The sequence below is a fragment of the Vulpes lagopus genome, chromosome 11 (assembly GCF_018345385.1).
Source record: "Vulpes lagopus strain Blue_001 chromosome 11, ASM1834538v1, whole genome shotgun sequence".
In the NCBI taxonomy this organism is placed as follows: domain Eukaryota; kingdom Metazoa; phylum Chordata; class Mammalia; order Carnivora; family Canidae; genus Vulpes; species Vulpes lagopus.
Genome location: NC_054834.1, coordinates 26851992 through 26871409, shown reverse-complemented (window position 1 = coordinate 26871409; position 19418 = coordinate 26851992). Strand labels below are relative to the sequence as shown.

Here is a 19418-nt window from a genome sequence, read left to right as displayed (position 1 = left end):
GTTTAAACAAACTTCCTTTCTTGGTTAGGAAGCCAAAAAAAAAAAAAAAAAAAAAAAAAAAGAAAAGAAAAGAAAGAAAAGCCAACAATGTCTGATTATAGCAAAATTCAATGCCATTTTTCCAGATTCTTCTGGGCACACAAAATCCCAAAAGGGCAGGAGCTGACAAGTGTCTGGACTTGGAATCCAAATTCTTGGGGTGCTTTCCACGGGGCGCTTTCCAACGGGCAAGCCACTCATGACCGTAGCTGCCGTGTTAACTCTGCACCCAGCCGGGCGGCCTAGAAGTCATCTTCCTACGCGGCATCTCGTCTAATCCTAATCACAGCTCGATGCGATGAATGTCACTCTTCTACGTTTGCAGAGAAAACCGAGGGCCGGAGAAGTTAAGCAAATCGTCCTCAGTATCAGTGGAGGGAGGGGGTTGCCTCTGGTCTTGGGGGTCAAGGTCCATTTGTGCCCCTGAGCAGGTCTGAAGGGGAGAGGCAGGCCAGGAACCACACACGGAGGGGCGAGGGCAGGGGTCCACGGGGCAGACATCCCGTCATCCAGCATACGCTGTCCCCAGCCGGGGACCGCCTTCTACCAGCCTCGTCTCTGCCCGGGAGGTCGTGGGTTGGTGTCAGAGATTCTTGGGTCCGGAGGTGACTGAGGTGATGTAGTTCAAATCCCTCATTTTGCAGATGAGCCGTCAGAGGCCTGAGAGCGCAGAGGTCTTGCAGAGACTCACGCAGCCCCGACTGCTGAACAGCAGAGCCTGGCCCCCAGTTTTCTGAACCCTACGCAGGGATTTCTCTTCCTCCCCCTGCATGCTCTTCCTGGTGCCCCCTCTCCTTGGACGAGACAGACGTGCCTTAGCTAACGGCGCTTGGTGACCGACCGCTGGGGTCCAACACGCGCGGCTCCCGTGCCAGGGACTTCACACGCCTGACTTGTGATCTTCGCGGCGCACACGCACTGTAGGCTCCGTGGGGAGACAGGCCAGGGACCAGGAGGGCCCGGGCAGGGACACATGGGCCTCGCACTCCCCGCCGCGCCGGGCGGCCTCTGGGATACTTTATATCTGGTCCTAGAAAACAGAAATGTCTGCTTTTTAAAATTTCTTACGGCCGAGTCTCATTTTCGGGAGACCATTAACATGCAAGTTGTCTGCGTTTATTCCTAGAACTATATTTGATTAAAAGGGAGATAAGGGAGACGAATCAGTTATCCCTTTCAGACAACGTCCTTAGAAGTCTTGAATCTTTTTTTTTTTCTTTCTTATTGTGAAGGAACACCACCAACTTTTTAAAAAGATGTAATTCAAGTCATATGCCTAAGTAATTTTATTTTAGGAGAGAGACTTTTTTTAAACCCCTATTCACCCAGAGTGCTCTAGAGGCTCTTTTGTATTAATTAGTTCTTCCCTTCAAGTAGTGGTACCTTCAGGACCACTAAGCACCCCCATCATTTATACCCCGGGTAGTTTCTCTGGTGCACCTGCTTTCCTCTTAGCATCTGTGACATGCCTTCCAAATTTAAAAAAAAAAAAAGCATTTTTTTTTAAACTTGGACAACTTTGAGGATTGGAGAGATGTGAGTGCCATGCCTCAGAGGGAGAATGTGGACCACAGATGGGCAGCATGGGATTGCTTGGCACTGGAGAACCGGGAGGGAGGGAGGGGTGCCAGAAGGTGGGGATATGGAACTGACGGGGAGAGAGCTGGGAAAGTGTCAGAGTAAAATTTCTCCATTTCCATTTTCTCTCCCGTGACCCCTCGTGGCTATTCCTGGCCAGCGTGGCCCCCCGATCTTGACACGACGTAGGTGGCTAAGTACCGGCTGGCAGCTCTGCCCGTCAGCAGGCGCTGCGCGGAAATGTCGTGATGTGTCTTTCAACGTGGTTCCGCACACGTGCCTCTGTCATCTGGCCCCGTCCCGTCCCACGCGGACCCTCTGCCTGCACCTGTACCGCCCAGTGGGGTCACATCCGACGCGGCTCCCGCAGAACCGGAGTAAGAGCCTTTGGTCCCCGAGAGCATGTACCCCCGTGTCAGACCCGTCGTGACGCTGACTCTGAATCTGCGGCTGCCCGGCTCCGGCGCCTGTGGGTTCCCCGGTTCCTAAGTCCTGGCTTGGTCCTTAACCACCAGGTTAAGGGTTCCCCGGTGCCTAATCCTGGCTCCTGATAGGCATCTGATTCCTGACTGTTCATCCTGGCTTTTCCCGTGCCCAGCCCCTACCTGTAATTCTCAGATTTGTTTTATTTTTCTGGCTGGCTGCCCCCTCCCCGCCCGGGCCCAGGCCGCCGTGTCAGCAGCCATCCTGACCCAACAGGGAGATTCCCCCTCATTGAACAGCCACGTAAACATGACGGCCGTGGAGGGGTCAACAGCCTTGTGTTACCCTCTGGCTTCTGGCACAGTCCTCATGGCCCCTTTGATGATGGAGCTGGTTTATATGTAATAAGAATTCAAAGGGTGTTTGAACAAAAGAGATATTTTGTAATCGAAGAGCCGTAATTGTTATTCTTGCCAGTGGTTGAGTTAGCTCTGCTCCGATAAATCACAACCTAGTAGTGTTCCAGATTTATGTCACGGCCCGAGGTATCCTGAAACCGGGGTCAGCCCCCCTCTCCGAGGAAGACCCGACATGTCCCTGGGACACGGGTTCATCGATGATAATTTCGACCGCTTCTCCCTCATTCTAAAAGTGAACAGAAGTCGGTTTTCCCACAGAGCCTAGGTCTTTGACGTGACTCTGCCCGTGTGAAATCCCAACTCATCTCAATAGGGTGTTATCAGAGGAAGGGGAATTTCCCATCTAAGATAACTGACCCAAATCAAAACAAAACTCAGTACCCGATTCCCAGCAAAGCTCTGGCACTTGGCCTGTCGAGAATATAGAAGAACCGATAATTTCTTGGGCAAGTGAATCTAGATCAATCTCCTACTGTTTGCGGGAATACACTGAGGCATATGCAAATGAAGATAGGGCCGGTCCTCATATAGTGATTCTTGCCCACCACTGTCCTTAGGAACTCACGTTGAGCTTCTTTTTTTCTTTTTTTTAAGATTTTATTTATTTATTCATGAGAGACTCAGAGACAGAGAGAGGCAGAGACACAGGCAGAGGGAGAAGCAGGCTCCCTGTGGGGAGCCCAATGCAGGACTCGATCCCAGGACCCTAGGGTCACGCCCTGGGCCGAAAGCAGATGCTCAACCACTGAGCCACCCGGGTGTCCCACGTTGAGCTTGTTTCTAAATGTGTGAAACCCTTGGAGTTCATGGTGGTTTTAAGGGCATGTCACCAACCACATTCCTAACCAAAATCTAGCAGTTTCAGGTGTGGCCCTCAGAGCTCTTGGTCTCTACAATGTCGTCCTTGACTGTACTCATAGCAGCGTTCGAGCCGCCGGGTCTGGTGGGGCTGGGAATGTGGCCTTGGGAGGGATTTGGGATGGGGCTTTGCCATCCTGTGACACACCAGTGTTCCTTCCCGTCATCAACTTGGCATTGGCCGGATCAACAGCAGAGCACTATTCCCGGTTTATGTTGAAATTCTCTGTTGTCCTTTGAAATCCTAAGTCAAGGTTTCCTCCCATTGTGTGAGTCAAGAAGTCTGACACAGTATTGTGCTTGGCATTCTATTTCCGGAAATCTCTATCACCGAGGCCACCCGTAGGTGTCTGAGAGTGGCTGGGGTGACAGCGAGTGCCCACGGTACCACGGAGGGCACCAGCCAAGTCTGCGTGGCAGTAAAATCCATCCTAGGGGGACAGAGAGGCAGAGATAAGCGGGGGCCAGTCTAGGAGGGTTGCAGCAACAATTCGAAGGATCTATCACTCAGACAACCAAGGTTGCAGAGAGCAGAATAGGAACACCAAGAAAGCGGTCCCTGATAACCCCCGGCGGTAATTGGAAGTGTTCCTGGGGTGTGGGGGGGACTCTGGAGGCCTCGGGGTGAGATAAGGCAAGCAATCAACATGTCAAGGTAGTTTGCTAGCAGTCCTGGCTTTGGGTCGAGGTGCGTAAACCTGCCCGCTGTGATGCATGAAGCGTGCTTATCTGGGGAAGCTTGGCCGTGGAAGGACAATATCCAAGCAGAGGCTGCTTGGAACTGACAAGAGGGGCCCCCGTCCCTGCAGATGCGACATCTGTCCCCAGACTGTGCTTCCAGCCAGCTGGGTGGGGGTGGCCTCCACCAGGCCTCCTGAATCACCTCTGCGGGTCCTATGGACGGATGCTCTCAGAAGCTGCAGGATGGGCATAAAGGCTATTGTGCCGGTTCCTCCGCATGCACGGGCCACGGGGACTGCCTGTGAACCGCCCGGACTGGCTCCCTGAGGCGCCCCATCACTCAGTGCCCTCACTTTGGTCACCTCGCAGCTGACCCCCTGGCCGGCTGAGCTCACCCCTGCAGCTCCCATCCCTCCCCGACGGCCTCACGTCCATCCTGCGGATCTCCGAGGGGGCACTAGCTCTCTGGTCACTGTTTCTCCATTCTGCCTCCAAGTAAACCCCGGCCCACTTCCCAGCCTCCCTTGCTGTTACCTTTGGTCACATAACCAAGTCTGGCCGGTGGTACTTAAAAAAATCATCAGGTGGGAAGTTTCCTTGAAAGGGGGCAGGGTGCCGGGGCGGCGTCTTTTGCCCCTTAGTCTCTATTTTTTCCGCTAGTTGTGAAAGCAGATGCCATAGCAGAGCTGTCATCAGTCACCTTGCGACTTTGAGAACGGAAGTCCCCAAAGGAGAACGGTTGGTTCATAGGTTAGGGGGAACGTGGGTTCGTGATGACGCTCTGGAATCACAACACCGCCCTCTGTGCCTTGAATCTTTGATTTCTTTTATGCGACAAAAGGAACAGCTCGCTTCGCTCGGGCCGCCGTGTTTGGGTGTCTATTCCTACCGCTGGGTGCGATCTCTCCGGACACAGTCCTCCCTGAGGGTGCATGCTCCGCAGCCCCGCAGCCCGCGTGTGGCCCCCGTGTGTGGCCCCGCAGCATCCAGGCAACAACGTGCAAAAACTGTCTATTTGGTTAATGCTGAGCCGAGTCTGTGCGGTTTCTTTCCGATGCGCCCAGGGGTATGAAGCTGCGTGGCTCAGGCCCTCCGAGGTACAGAAGTCACGTTCTATAAATGTTAATGGAGCAAGCGGCTCCGTACAACACAGTTTACACAGAACCCAGCCGCTGCCTGGGGATCACGGATCCTTCCCTCTGTGGGTCAGCACCAAATCCCGTCCTACCGCTCCCTGCGCATCATGGGGGTGGGTGGGACGGGGTTAGCAGCGGCAACCCTTATGATCTCCTAGTGTAAAGCTGAGTTACCCCCGCTACACTCCCCAAAGGGCGACGTTTGGGAAAATAAATATAATTTCTTACCTTGTCTTGAACCTTTTTCTCAATAAATCCAGGAGAAATAAAACTCAAGATAGGGAGACTACAACCGGAAGGCGGGCTGTGGGCAGATGTGCTGCCGACAACCGGGCTATGACGTGAGCGGTGTCCCCCCCCCCCCGCCCCCGCCCCGCACCCTCTGGTGGGAGGCAGGGCCCGGCCCGTCTCACATGCTGGCAGGCCCTCGGGGGTCGCTGCGCTGGAACTCTTGCCCTGGTTCTGGTTCCCCCTTTCCCGAGGCCCCTCTCCCGGGTGTCAGCTTGGTGGGGCACGGGGCGGTCCTCTGAGAAGACAAGGGTTAAGGTGAATGATTCCTCCACCGAGGGCGCTTGAGGCTGTAAAGGGCAAGGAGGAAAAGGATGGGAGGAAGGGGTCGTGAGGGCACAGAACCACCTGGTCCTGATCCACCAGCGCAGGAGGCTTGGCTTAGCACCTGCAGGCCGAGGATGTGGGAAACCAGTGGAAGATGATTTTAAACAAGGGGCTCTTGGGCCCCGGGACTCCGCACTTCCAGGCCTCCACTCTTCTTACCTAGCCGAGGCGGCTGCGAGAGGGGGAGGCCGTGTCTGCGCGACCCTCTTCACGAGCCCCTTGGCCACCAGCTATGACTGGCTTCGGTGGCCTCAGGTTATTTGTCAGACCTGGGCTCAGGGGAGTGACATGAGGGAGTCACGGCCGCCCCCTCCTTTTGCTCTTTCTTGATTCCACAGGCGTTGGCATTCACACAGTCATTTCTCTGAAAACCTAACAAGGAGGAAACAATAAAATGATTTTTCAGCGATGGATTTCCTGTCTCCTGCACCTTGGGAGTCCCACGATCCGCCCTCTCCGCCCACCTCAGCCTTGGGGTAGCGTTTCCATGTGGATGACACGCCCCGTAATCAAGAAGCCGGTGCTCCTGGCGACCACACTCCCATCTGTCCCCCGCAATGGCAATGCTGCTGGGTAGGGACGGGTCACTTCTCCCGCTTTGGCCTCTAGCCTCCTCATTTGTCCAATGAAGGCCAAACCTGCCCTGAGGACAAGACACTCACTTAAGCCCCAGGCAGCAGGTGGCAGAGACTCAGGTCTCCTCATCCCCTCACTTCTTTCCTCGTGACACTGGTGACTCACGGCTCGTTGTGAGAGTCGGATGAGGCGAGGAGCTGAAGGCATTTCATGCTCTGAGAAGTGACATGAAGATCGGTGTGATGATTGGAGGGGATTTCTGCTCCCTCACACCCCGAATGGCAGACCGAGGCCTTCGCTCCCCAAGAAAATTGCTTCCCTGCGCCGCTTTGTTTCTCCCCCGAGCCTCGGGGGACGGCGTGGAGGCTTTGTGAAAAGCCACCTACAACCTCCTGGGCTTGACCCACAGCTAATGAGGCTTCTGTTGGTCTTTTCCCACGTGGGAGTCTCCTCTGACCTCGCTGTAAACCAGAGCTAGCTCTCCTCCGCTCCTGGGGAAACTGTGTGTGCGTGTGCGGGCTCGTGTGTGCCGATGAGTGTACCCATCCCCGTGTGTATGTGTGTGGGTGTGCATGTGTGCATGTGGGTGGCGTGTGTGCACGTGTCCGTGCATGCATGTGCATGCATGTGTGGGGTATATATAGGGGTGTGTGTGTGTGTATGTGTGCGTGTCTGTGTGTGAGCGGAGGCACATGCACGTGTGCCTGTGTGTGCATGTGGGGACGTGTTGCACACGTGCTCGTGTGTGCTCTTATGTGCAGGTGTGTGCATACGCATGTGCCCATGTGTGTCCCTGTGTGTGCCTAGGCATGTTTGTGTGTGCCTATGCATGTGCCCGTGTGTGTCCCCATGTGTGCCCCTGTGTGCAGGTATGTGCCTGCACATGTGCCCGTGTGTGCCCCTGTGTGTGCTTGCACATGTCCTGTGTGTGCAGGTGTGTGCCCATGTGTGCCCCTCTCCAGAGGCAGGGAACCCCGTATTCCCTGAGGTGTCTCACCTGTGTGCTGGGATCCTGGTAGGTCTGAAGGCGGGACCACCTCCGGAGGTCTCTGGAGGGCGGGATGGGGATGCCACCCGAGGCCCTGGGTCCCTGTAGCTGCTCTGTGCTCCAGGCCCTGGTCTGGGGGCTGTCCCCACCCCGCCGAGGCCTGGTGCACTGGCTCCTCCTCCTGGGTCCTCGTCCCGCCATCGGGCAGGCCACACTGCGGGCTCCTCTGGCTCCAGTGCACACGGGAGACCGAGGGGGTGCACGGGCAGGTGCGCTCCGGGGAGGAGCTGCTCTCAGGTGGCTGCTCGCCGGGTGGAACCAGGTTGCAGGGCTCCTCCTTCCTCCTCCCTCCCCCTCCTCCTCCCTCTTCCTCTCCTCCCTCCTCCTCCCCCTCCTCCTCCTCCTCCCCCTCCCCCTGCTTCTCCTTCCTCCTCCTTCCCCCTCCTCCTCCCCCTCCTTTTTCCTCCCTCCTCCTCCTCTTCTTCCTCCCTCTTCCTCTCCTCCTCCTTCTCCTTCTTATTCACAAACACTGGTTCTTCCTGAAAGCCCCAAAAGGAAGAGAATTAGGAAGGGCACCTTTCATTCCTCTCAATCCCCGCTGACTGATGTCCTTTGGGTCCAGGGAAGGGGGACGTGGGCTTACTTCTGAGACTCTGTGTAACCGAGAACTGGAAACGGAACACAGAGCCAGGCAGCTGAGCAGTTTTCTTCTTCTGTTGTAAGATACAATTTATTTTATATTTATTCTCCAAAGGCAGACCCACCCTCCAAAGGAGACGTGGGCTTGGGCACCGGTAGTTTGTCAGGCAGGTGAACGAGAAGCCAGGTGAGACAGTGAGCAACGCGCGACGGGGGAGTTTCAGTGTTTAAATTGGGACCCAAATATGATCCTCACATTTCACTGGTTTCTGTCTCTTAAACCTCTTCACAGGCTCCCTGTTTGTCACCTTTTCTCTTGTAATTTGTTTATTGAAGAAACTGGTTCGGGGCACCTGGGTGGCTCAGGCGGGTAAGTGTCCGACTCCTGGTTTCAGCTCGGGTCAGGATCCCAGGGTGGTGGGGTTGGGCCCCCCCTTGGGCTCTGTGCTCAGTGGGGAGTCTGCTTGAGATTCTCTCGCTCTCCCTCTGCCTCTTCGCCCCTCAAATAAATAAATAAATAAACCTTTTTTTAAAAAGAAAGAAACTGGGTCATTTTACTGATTACTTCCCCATATGTTCTTTCACATGCTGTGTTTTGTAGACATTATTGTTAGATCGTAAAGGTAGAAATTTGTCCCAGTTTAATAATGATAATAAAATAAAGATAGATATTCTGATTGTTAAGCTCCATTCATTTTTATTATCACTAATTTTTATAATAGACTTTATTTTTTAGGACAGCTTTAGATTTACAGAAAAATTGAGCAGATAGTGCAAAGGGTTCCCCATATACTCCCCTGCCCCTGGCAACTTCCCCTATTATGAACATCGTGCTTTAATATGGTACATTTGTTACAGCTAATGAAACAATATTGATGCATTATTATTACCTGAAGCTCATGGTTTATTTGAATTTTCTTAGTTTTTAACTAATGTCCTTTATCTATTGGAAGATCGCATCCAAGGTCACATTTCATTGATTGTTGGATCTCCTCCTGGGCTCTGGTGGTTTCCCGGACCTTCCTGGTTGTTGATGGCCTTGACGGTTTTATTTTATTTTATTTTATTTTATTTTTGTTTTATTTTTTTATTTTTATTTTTTTTATAAATTTATTTTTTATTGGTGTTCAATTTGCCAACATATAGAATAACCCCCAGGGCTCATCCCGTCCCTTGATGGTTTTAAAGAGTGCTGGTCGGCCTATTGTCACATGTTCATCAACTGGCATTTGTGGGACCTTTTTCTCGTGATTAGACTGTGGTTGTCGGTTTGAGGAGGAAGATCACAGACGTAAAGTGCCACTTGCATCACATGACATCACGAGTGCTCTATATGTTGGCAAGTTGAACACCAATAAAAAATAAATTTATAAAAAAAAAGGCACTTATAAAAAAAAAAAAAGAGTGCAAAACAGTGACGTGACCGTGACTGTTGCTGTTGACTTACCCCCCACAGGGTGTCTCCTTGCACAGTTGCCTCCCCGCCCCCATGCCGATTGGAAGGGAGTCACGGTGCAGGTGCAGGGCTCACACCTCTGGAAGGAGGTCAGCTCCTTTTTCCCCCCCAACTGCCCCCTCCCTCAGCAGGTGCGCCTATGTTAAATCTTTTGGAATTCTTCTGCATGAGATGTTTGCCTCTTCCCCCACATATTTATTTACTGAATCCTTCATTTATATCTATATGGACTCATAGATATTTAGTTTGTATCTTAGGCTGTAAAGCAAGGCTAACCCTTTCCATACTGAGGGGATATTTAGTTGCTAGATTATACTAGCCCCTCCGTTGCATCTTGTTTCCCTCTGACACCCTTCTCTTTTTTTTTTTAATTTTTAATTTTTATTTATGATAGTCATACAGAGAGAAAGAGAGAGAGGCAGAGACACAGGCAGAGGGAGAAGCAGGCTCCATGCGCCGGAGCCTGATGTGGGATTTGATCCCGGGTCTCCAGGATCGCGCCCTGGGCCAAAGGCAGGCGCCAAACCGCTGCGCCACCCAGGGATCCCTTCTCATGGTGGGTTATTATTGATAATTTTTGAGCACCTCCTTAGTTTCGGGGCTCCACTGGTTTTAAGGAAGAGTAACTCCATTCACCTCAAGGTTTAAGTGAGGGGACTGCATGTTACGGTAGGAAGTGCACAAAGATGCCTCTCCTCGCCTAATGAAATGTGATGGCTGGTTTTGCTTGACTTCCTGAACCTCTGGGGTCAACAGCTCGCCCTCCGTCCCCCACTCACGCTTAATTCTTTGAATTCCTTCCAAGTTATATGGCCCACATCAAAAATTCTCTATCACAAAGACAGTGTGCGATGCTCTATCAGCTCATTAGATTCTCCTTAAGTTTGCTGAAAACAGAAGAAATTTAAAAACCACCTGACTTGCAAATGGATTTATTTCCCTGCTTCCAATTTCTCTGAATTATACTGAAAAGACCTTATCAAGACTTGTCAAGTGACCCTTAATTTTATCGATTGCCCTTTAGAAGTCTCTGTTTAACCCAATATACCTAGAAAGGTTTAGAAAATTTTGACTATTAATTTCAATACACTGGCGTTAATATAATATTTTGATAACATACGTTTATTTTGTAGAGTAAAAAATTCTTAGCTTTAGAGACTTAACTCCATCAAGGTTTGAAAGTCATCTGCCATGTAACCTGATGATGGAGGGCTGCTAGTCATCGTGCCGGACAACAGGCAGAAACAACTACCCTGGGCACTCTGAGGCATATGTTTACCTTTTCTAATGAACAAAACCACTCTTCATTGTCAAACGAATCAGCCAAATCAACCTCTCTTCTGTCAGAAGAAGTCTGACTTCATATTTAACCCAAATAAACATGCTATTATGCATTTCCATGACAACCAGCTCACTTCTGAACACAGTGACTAGCTGGGGATGAGAGGATCCTGTTTCTTCTTACATCAATTTAACAAGAAGGCAAGTGTAACTCCCTTGATTTTATAATATTTACGATTTAAACGGCAACATCCATTACTCCCTATAAGTCAGAACTTTGCTTTTCTCGCAACTGAAGCTTGTTTATCAATAAAATCGGGTTCCCAAGCTGCAGCAGGGTTTAAAGCATGGCTGAAAGGAATAAAACTTAATTCCTGCATAGTCATTGTAACCACCGGGACCAGCTACATCATTTGCAGGGCTGCATGCAAAATGAAAATCCAGGGCCATTTGTTCAAAAACTAAGTATTTCAAGATGGCAACGATGAAGCCTTAAGGCTGGCGAGGACTCTTCTAGGTGGAGTCCCTTAAAGAGCAGGGCCCTGTGTGACCTCCACGAAGTGGGCGTAGACAGGGTCCATGGGGACCCTAGTTTCATTCCTAGCATGGGCCAAATCTGTGGGAATAAGAGTTTCCAGATTAAAAAAACAACATCACCAAGACACTCTCTGCGTGCCTCTTGTTCCCTGTAAATGTGGACAACAATGTATTGATTAGAAACATCTGTGGGTTTTCCTATCTGTAAGGCACAGGACATTAATCTACCCCAATCTTTTCCATACTCTGGCAAACAGTTTTCTTAGCACCTCAGTGTCCTCATCTGTAAAATGGGGATAATGCACAGACCCTGAACTGTAAGGACTAACTGAGTTAATATGGCAACGTGCTTGAAACGGCTTCTGTAGGGCCGCCTGGAACTATCATCACTATTGTCACTGTAATTATCCTGTCCTTTCATTCACAATACAAACTATAATTATATCAGAACAGGGACTTAGTTTAATGGCGATGACTGAGAATCAGCATATAAAATCTTTTTCCTATTAACAGTATACCAGGAGCATAACCCTTTCCATGTTTATGTAAGATTTTCTACTTTTCACTGGGATAAAAGTGACACTGGTGAGCGAGCCAGCTCTAGGAGGCCTTCCGAACCAGCCCTGAGACCTAGGTTTGCACATGAGCCGACCAGGTCCCTTCTGCCCCTGGCCACCACCCCCGAATGCTGGCAAGTGGCCCACCTACAGATGTGAGTCACTGGAGACAGTAGTAGAGGTGCCATTTGCGGGGACCCTGCAGTCATCAGTAAATGAGCCAGAAGGATGCTGCTTCGATGGCTAAGGATTCACGCCAGCGTTAGAACCACTTTCAGATCCTAGGACTCAGGAGACCAAAGAGAAGCAAAAGGCACCCAAGCTAATCTGGGCCCCTCTCGCTCTCAGGGAATCTTCAAACCCGCATCACATTTAAGAGTCCAAGTGTTAACCCTTTTGCATTCCTGACAACCAGAGCAGACACACTCTGAAGGCTGAAGGTGAGGGAGCGAGCGGATGGCTGAACTTTGATATCCGTGGAGAATGGCACCAGTGGAGGGGAGAGAAAACCGTCCAGTTTCGGCGAGGATTAATGCAAGATTGCCTAGAAAAGCCACCAGGTCATCCAAGGGTTCACTGTGGAAAAATTCATGAGAAATACTCTGAAGTATGCACAACAGATCTAAGCACCTTCTTGTTGCAAGTACTCGTGTGACATTCGAGATAAAGGTTTGGTCTCTTTCTCTCTCTCTTTTTTTTCCTCTGGAAAACAATGGAGGTTCCTCAAGAAGTTAAAAATAGACCTACCCTACGACCCAGCCATTGCCCTGCTGGGGATTTACCCCAAAGATACAGATGCAGGAAATGCCGGGACACCTGCACCCCGATGTTCACAGCAGCGATGTCCACGATAGCCCAACTGTGGAAGGAGCCTCGGTGTCCATTGAAAGATGATGGATAAAGAAGCTGTGGTCTATGGATACAATGGGATATTCCTCAGCCATTAGAAACAACAAATACCCACCATTTGCTTTGACGTGGATGGAACTGGAAGGTATGATGCTGAGTGAATAAGTCAATCGGAGAAGGGCAGTCATCATATGGTCTCATTCATTTGGGGAATATAAAAAATAGTGAAAGGGAATAAAGGGGAAGTGAGGGGAACCGAGTGGGGAAAAATTAGAGAGGGAGACAAACCATGAGACACTCCGGACTCTGGGAAACAAGGGGTAGTGGAAGGGGAGCTGGGCAGGGGGATGGGGTGACTGGGTGACGGGCACTGAGCAGGGCACTGGACAGGATGAGCACTGGGTGTTACACTACATGTTGGCAAATTGAACTCCAATTAAAAAAATACCAAAAAAGTATCTTTTTTTAATACTAGTGTTTCCACTCAGCCTAAAGGCACTCCTCCCCCCACAAGAAAGGGGCCACACGAATGTGTGTGTCTTCCCATGACTGTCGTGGGAGCGCGGGTCCCCAAAACCTGGGGATTCCCTGTAGGAGGGTGGGCTCTGGTCATGCTCGTTACTAGAAGGGTGGCCCGCCCCGGAGAGCCGGAGGTGGTCCCGATGCGAGTAAGCGAGCAGGTGCCTGAGGCCGGCAGGTGAGCGCCAAGTACCGCGGAGAGCATCGGGAAGTGAGCCCAGGAGGGCTGTGGGCTCCACGGGAGGACGGGCCGGGGGAGCCGGGTCCCCCCCCACCCCCCCGGGAATGTGGAAGCCGGGCGCTGCCTCGCACCTGCCACAGCTGCCGGCCTTGCCTCTGTCCCGGGGGGCCGTCACCCAGATCGGGCTGGCTTTCCGGGCTCCATGAGAACTCGACTCGATTCATCCTTAGAATGAAGAGGAAAGAAAAATCTGCGTGTGTAAAAGAAATGCGAAGCTTACCGGTAATTTTAGCAGCGCCCTTAGCTTTCCTCACAAAGAATTAACTCCTTTAATCTAGTCTGAATGTTCTGGAAGTAAAGCACCGTACCTTGCGTTAGATGCTTCCGTTCTGTTGTCTGGCAGGGTTTAAGGACGCGGGTCACCAAGCAGGATCGTTCTGAGACACCCGCGTTATTTGTCCGACCCACCGTGTGTGAGTTCTGGTGTTTGCTTTCACGTCTACCCTCACAGTCCCTGTTCAAAAACCTCCACCGTATTTTTATTAGAACTTGGGTCTCTCATGAAAACCCCGACCTGTTGCTCTTCAGGGTCCGAGGGAAGCCTCGTGTCTGCCTTCTTGGGGATCCTGATGCCTAAGGGAGGCATCTTAGCCCCTGCCCGGCACCTTGAAGAACCAGGAGACCCCGGCGCCTCATGCTAGGACACGACAGTGCGAGTCCCACCCGGAATCACCTGCGTGTGAAACACACCTGGGCTCCTCCCCGGCGCTGCTGTGACAGGGCCCCCGAGTGCTGGGACCCGCCGCCCCCGAGGCTGCAGCCTGACGGTGGCCCGGAGGTCCCAGGGGAAGGTCCCCGGCCCCCTCTTCCCCGGGGGTGGTTTGCTGGCCGTCCAGGTGGCCTCAGCCCCGGCTGCGTTCACCTGCTGTCTGTACGGGTGTCCTTGCCTCGTCCCTGACTCCACACGACCCTCTTCCTACCAGGACACCAGTCGTATCAGGTGGGGGCCCGCCCGCCGCACGATGACCTCATCCTAACATACTTATGACATCTGCTACAACCCTGCTCCTACATAAGTTCCCGGTCTGAGATACTGGGGATCTGCGGACTGCAATATGCATCTTTTTGTTTGCTGGTTGCGGGGCGGGGGGGACCCAAGCCAACCCGTCCCACAACAACCTCTTAAAAATTGTTTTTATATTAAACATGACATTTTACTGGAGTTTTACTGATACCATTCAGATATTGGGAAAATTTGCATCACAAGACATCTTCCTTGTAACTAATATATGACTAAATTTTCATTTTTATTTGCCAATAACAATGCATGTTTTGTTTATGAAAGATTAATTTTCAAATAATACATCTTACTACTTAGATCTGTATTTCCAAAGGCCATTATTAAAACCACTAACAAATAACTTACAGAAAGACTCTTGTGATGTTGACTCTACTGCGATCAGTAGAGTCCAGATTAAAAGGATGTAGATCGAATATGATTATTAATTTGTATAATAAATTATTAAAAAATCAGTTAACATGTCAACTGTGCTCCTTCTCATTACTTGATTTGTAACAACCCAATGTGGTGCGAGACTACAATTTTACGAGACAATATCGTAAAAGGCAGGGTATTTCTTCTGCGTGAGAACACGTGTATCAAACTGGGGTTTGGCTTTGGGTGGGAGGGGAGTCAGAATCAGGTGTTAAAAATCAGAGACCATTCCATTAACTTCATTAGACGTGGCGAATAAGCTTCTCTGTACGTTGGAGGAAAGAGGAAAGTGTGCACTTGCCCCGGGGGCCACAGGGTGATGGGTGCCCCTCGTAGGTCGTGGTGAAATGGGGGGTAGGAGAGGACAGCCTGTGAGCTGCCTTGGGGACAAAGTGCTCGGATGGCTCAGTTCGAGGACTGACTCACGTGGGCCCGGAGGCTCTGCGGGTCAATGCCCCTGCAAAACCGTCGTGCACCCAAATACCTTGTGAAACTTCGTGGCCGGCTAAACTCGGGTCACATGTGGGAATTTAGTGGCAAAAGACCTGGGCAAGCCTTGTAGCTTTTGGGGTGTGGTGGGTTAGGAAGGGGGAGCCGGGATGAGGGGATGCGGGTCTTGAGTGAACCACACAGGTTCACAGGGTTTACCACCTTCAGTGGAAATTACCATCAAGAGTTGCCACGTACGTCTCGGGAACAGACCCTGCACTGTGTGTGCGTGTGCCTGTGCGTGTGTGTGTCTGATGGTTCACGCTGTGACTTGTAAATCTGGAAATTGGAGGAGCCGGCCTGTAGGCATGTGGCCCCATCCCTGAGAAGGGAGGCAAGACGATTCCTGAGTCCTAAAGCCGCAGATGCTGAAGTGAGCCTCCCCGAGAGCGTAGGACGAAGCCATGAAACTGCGCAGAAGGACGCCCGCGGGGAAAGTGCCTGGGGAAACCGTGGCCGGCTCTCCCCACCCGCGCTTCATCAGGGTTCGCGTACGCCTCACGTCGCTAAGTGTTATTCCCCGTGTCTGTCTCATTAACGTTTATTGTAGTAAAAACAAAACCAAAAGTCTCAAATGAAGCCTGTGAATTTTCTCGGAGGGAGAAGGGCAACTACCCAGAGTGGCACCCGTGGGAGGGACCCCGGAGCCGTGGAGTGAGAGGCCCGAGAGACCAGGCAGGTCTTTGAAGGAAGGAGCGGAACAGGCTGACTCCAGGGTCTGCGGGGGTAATGTGAGGGCCACGGGGCCCCGGGTGCGCCTGCAGAGCATCGGGCGACAGGGCTGCACAGCAAGGTGGCTTTCGGGGCATCCGCAAGCAGACCCCGGCGTCGCTGCCCCTGGCTGCTGGCCTGCAAGGGAGCCGAGTCCTCGCACTTTCAGCTCCTCCCAGCAGTACAGCGTGGAGACAACGGCACTGGATGGGGCAGGTCCCCCAGGCGGCCGGGTCACCCGACGTCTCTGGGGTGTCCGGCCCGCTCGGATGCTCAGGTGCGTTTCTCCGGAAGCCCGGACGCCCGTGGGGTTGTTTCCAGGCCCCCCAGCACTGGGGCAACGAGGACTGGGAGGGGAATTTGTGCCCCGCCACGGAGACGGAATTCCTGTGTCCTGGCCCAGTGTCCCTGACCTTGGGCCGGCATCCCCCGCTCTGCCGTCCAGGAACGTCAGATTCATCACCCACGCGGGCCTCCCTGCGGGGCCAGCGCAGCCTCCTGTCCCCATAAGGCTTTGAACCTTGGGGCCGCGATGCAGTAGTGAAATGGCCTCCGCGTTTGGGGTTGTGCCCGCTGCTCCTCTGGAGGGTCGGGGTCTACGCCGAACCTGTCAAAGCCCCAGGTGAGGCTTTGATGGTTGTCATCAACCATTCCATCAGCTGGAGGTGAAGAGCTTCTTCCTTTTGGTTCTGTTTTTACGTCCTCGGGTCTCCAGGAATGGCCACCTGGAGTAGCGGGACCCGGGAAACGCAACCGGCCGCCCCTTCCTTCCCAGGTGTGCAAGCATTTTCCCACGGCGTGGGCACACCAGCAGGCGCGGGAGCCTCTACCAAGCGTCCCTAACGGCTTCCCCTTGTCTGCGAGGCTCCTGCTGCCTTCGCCCTGGAGCCCTGCCTCCTGGCCTCAGGGGTGAGTCTGGGCCACCATCCACACGCCAGCTGTGATGTCCCCGGCTGTGGATATAAACCCAGAAAGGGGGAGGTTTTGAGGCAGTCACGTGGAGGCCACCAAGGCATGGGGACGTTGGCCTCCCGCATCCTTTCCACGGACGCGTGTCGGAGACTCAATGGCAGGCCCAGCAGAGGGGAGACCTGAGATGCTGGATCCTGGCACTCATTACTCTCAGGAAGGGGGAGCTTCCCTGGGGCCGTGCCTGAGGTCTGGGAACCTGCAGGGAACCCACAGCCTCAGGAACCCACAGCATGGGGTGGGTGGCGAGGGGCACGGGGAGGGGGTTATGGGGTTTCCTTATTTTTAAGGAGAAGTGAGAGAAGAGGTCTTCGTGTTCCAAGCCTCGTGACTTCGTTCCTCTATCTGCTTTTCTCTCCCGCATCAGGGGCAGGAAAGCCTGTGTGTCCCCCCAGAGCCAGTCAATTCCTTTGCCCCATCCGGGGTGCAGCTAGAGACACGGCCCGGTCCTTCCCAGCTGTGGGGCGGGTGCTGTCCCCATCTCACCCATGGTGCAGACTCTGGGCCTATCGCGTCCTGGAGCAAGAAGACGAATCCTCCTCTCTGAAGAAAAGGTCGCTGGGTGGTTCTGGTATGGATTTCAAGATCCTGCACAGTCTGAGCGCCGAGGGAGCAAAGGCAGTGTCCTGTCTTCCCAGCTCCTTCCTCCTGGTAACCAAGCCCCGTACCCCACGTTGAAGACGGTTCCTGGTTCCCGGCAACCATGTTTCATTAAGTGCACTTGAATCACCGAAGACCATTGATTGAGACCAATGGTGATCTGACCTAGTCTGGACTAGGGGTGTTATTCCTCTGTTTATATATATATTTTTAAATTTTTAATTATTTATTTGAGAGAGAGAGAGAGAGAGAGAGAGAGAGAGAACAAGCCGGGGGAGCCGCAGGCAGGGGAGAGGGAGAAGCAGACTCCCCACTGAGCTGATGTGGGACTCCATCCCTGGACCCCAGAATCATGACCTGGGCCAAAGGCAGACACTTAACCACGTTCCCCTCTATTTATACATTTGAATCAAGCCCAAGAGCTTATCCTTCAGTTGGAGCAGAGTTGAAGGACGCAGAGAAAGGGAGAATTGCTTGGGTTCCTGGTTCTAGTTCCTAATGGAGCAAAATCCTTTCTGGGTGTGCAACCTACTGCTGGAGGAGTCTCGCCCAAAGATCCTACATAGTGTTTCTTCTGCCATAGTTTCCACCAGCAAGACACTTAAATTGGCAGCTGGCGCTGAGTAGATGTCAATTTTCAGGAGTCCGACCATTTGCTTCCTGTATAGAGCGTCTACACTGTCAGGATTTGGCTTAAGTGTTTGGCCCAGTCTTAAAGACAGGAAACTCTGTATACATCATTTCACAGGAATTTCAATCTATCTGTGAATACTTCTTAGTTGGCATTTCTGGTATAATAGGATATATCATGAGGAAACTTTCCAGTCTTTAAAATTATACCCTAAAAGGCAACAGGGGTTTTGGGGGTATACCATGCAAAACTTCTGCAACCACGCAATGGGCTCAATGTCCCAAACAGTAACGCTTCTAATAAAACTGATTTCGTGAATAAATTAAGATAAAATATAGCAAATTTTGAACTTCACCTTAAAAAAAAATGATAAGTCTCACCTGGAGGAACGATGTATCAGGAAAGGCCAAATCACAGAGACAAAGGCAAATGCACCAAGGTGGTCTTTCTAGGACAGAGCATGTGGCCAGCTGGGCTGAGAGGAGGAGCGTGTGGCTCCGGGTTCTCCCGGTGGCTGGATTCTGGGTTGGTGTCCTCCGTGGCAGCTGCTGCTATTTGGTGGTGGAAACAGCAGCTGGCCGAGGGAAACAGTGACAGCACCTCTGGGCTCCCACCGAAGCTCCCTCCCTTCTCAGTTAGACCCGAGTTGGTTCAGGTTGCAACAGCAAGAGCTGCAATTGGACGGAAGGTGCTAATGACCAACGGCGGCGTTGCTAGAAGTTATCCTGAAGCTATATTTGAAAGGCAAGTATATTATTTTATTATTATTATTATTATTTTTACTTTACTTGGGTCATCCCTTCCAAAGTTGGCTCCGGCATCAGAAGATGCCGTGGCACTGCTCGGGGATGGCCCTGAGCATTCAAAAGCTAGCCAAGGGATTTCTTAAGGTCTAAGCTTCAGAAGCATCAACAGCAACGTCAGCTCAAAAATCTGCTTAGGGTGATGATTAAGGTTGAAACAGTTGTGAGCACTCAGGAAGGACCGCCCCCAATTGTTCCCGCCTGAACAATTCTTTAGGAGGAGAAGTTTCTGCCCAGAATATGACACTCGCTGAGGGCCCACAGCAGGTGTCAGAAATGGGATGTCAAAACTGAAAGGCTCAAACGGGTAGGAATCAAAAGCGTTTGATTACACAGAAAGGGGAAGCAAGACGCATCACATGAGACATGGTGACTGGCTTCACCACTA

The 19418-nt window shown here is 51.9% G+C and overlaps 2 long non-coding RNA genes across 2 annotated transcripts; both read right to left on the bottom strand.

The window, feature by feature from the left end:
- Positions 1–3102: 3102 nt before the first annotated feature.
- On the bottom strand, positions 3103–6100 carry LOC121501447. Its single transcript, XR_005990607.1, has 3 exons — positions 5909–6100; positions 4533–5712; positions 3103–3748 (listed from the first exon to the last, which is right to left on the bottom strand). It is a non-coding gene; the product is annotated as an uncharacterized LOC121501447 (long non-coding RNA).
- A 3822-nt stretch (positions 6101–9922) lies between these two features.
- LOC121501448 lies at positions 9923–19106 on the bottom strand. The gene is made up of 3 exons (XR_005990608.1): positions 18608–19106; positions 13464–13557; positions 9923–12359 (listed from the first exon to the last, which is right to left on the bottom strand). It is a non-coding gene; the product is annotated as an uncharacterized LOC121501448 (long non-coding RNA).
- Positions 19107–19418: the final 312 nt, after the last annotated feature.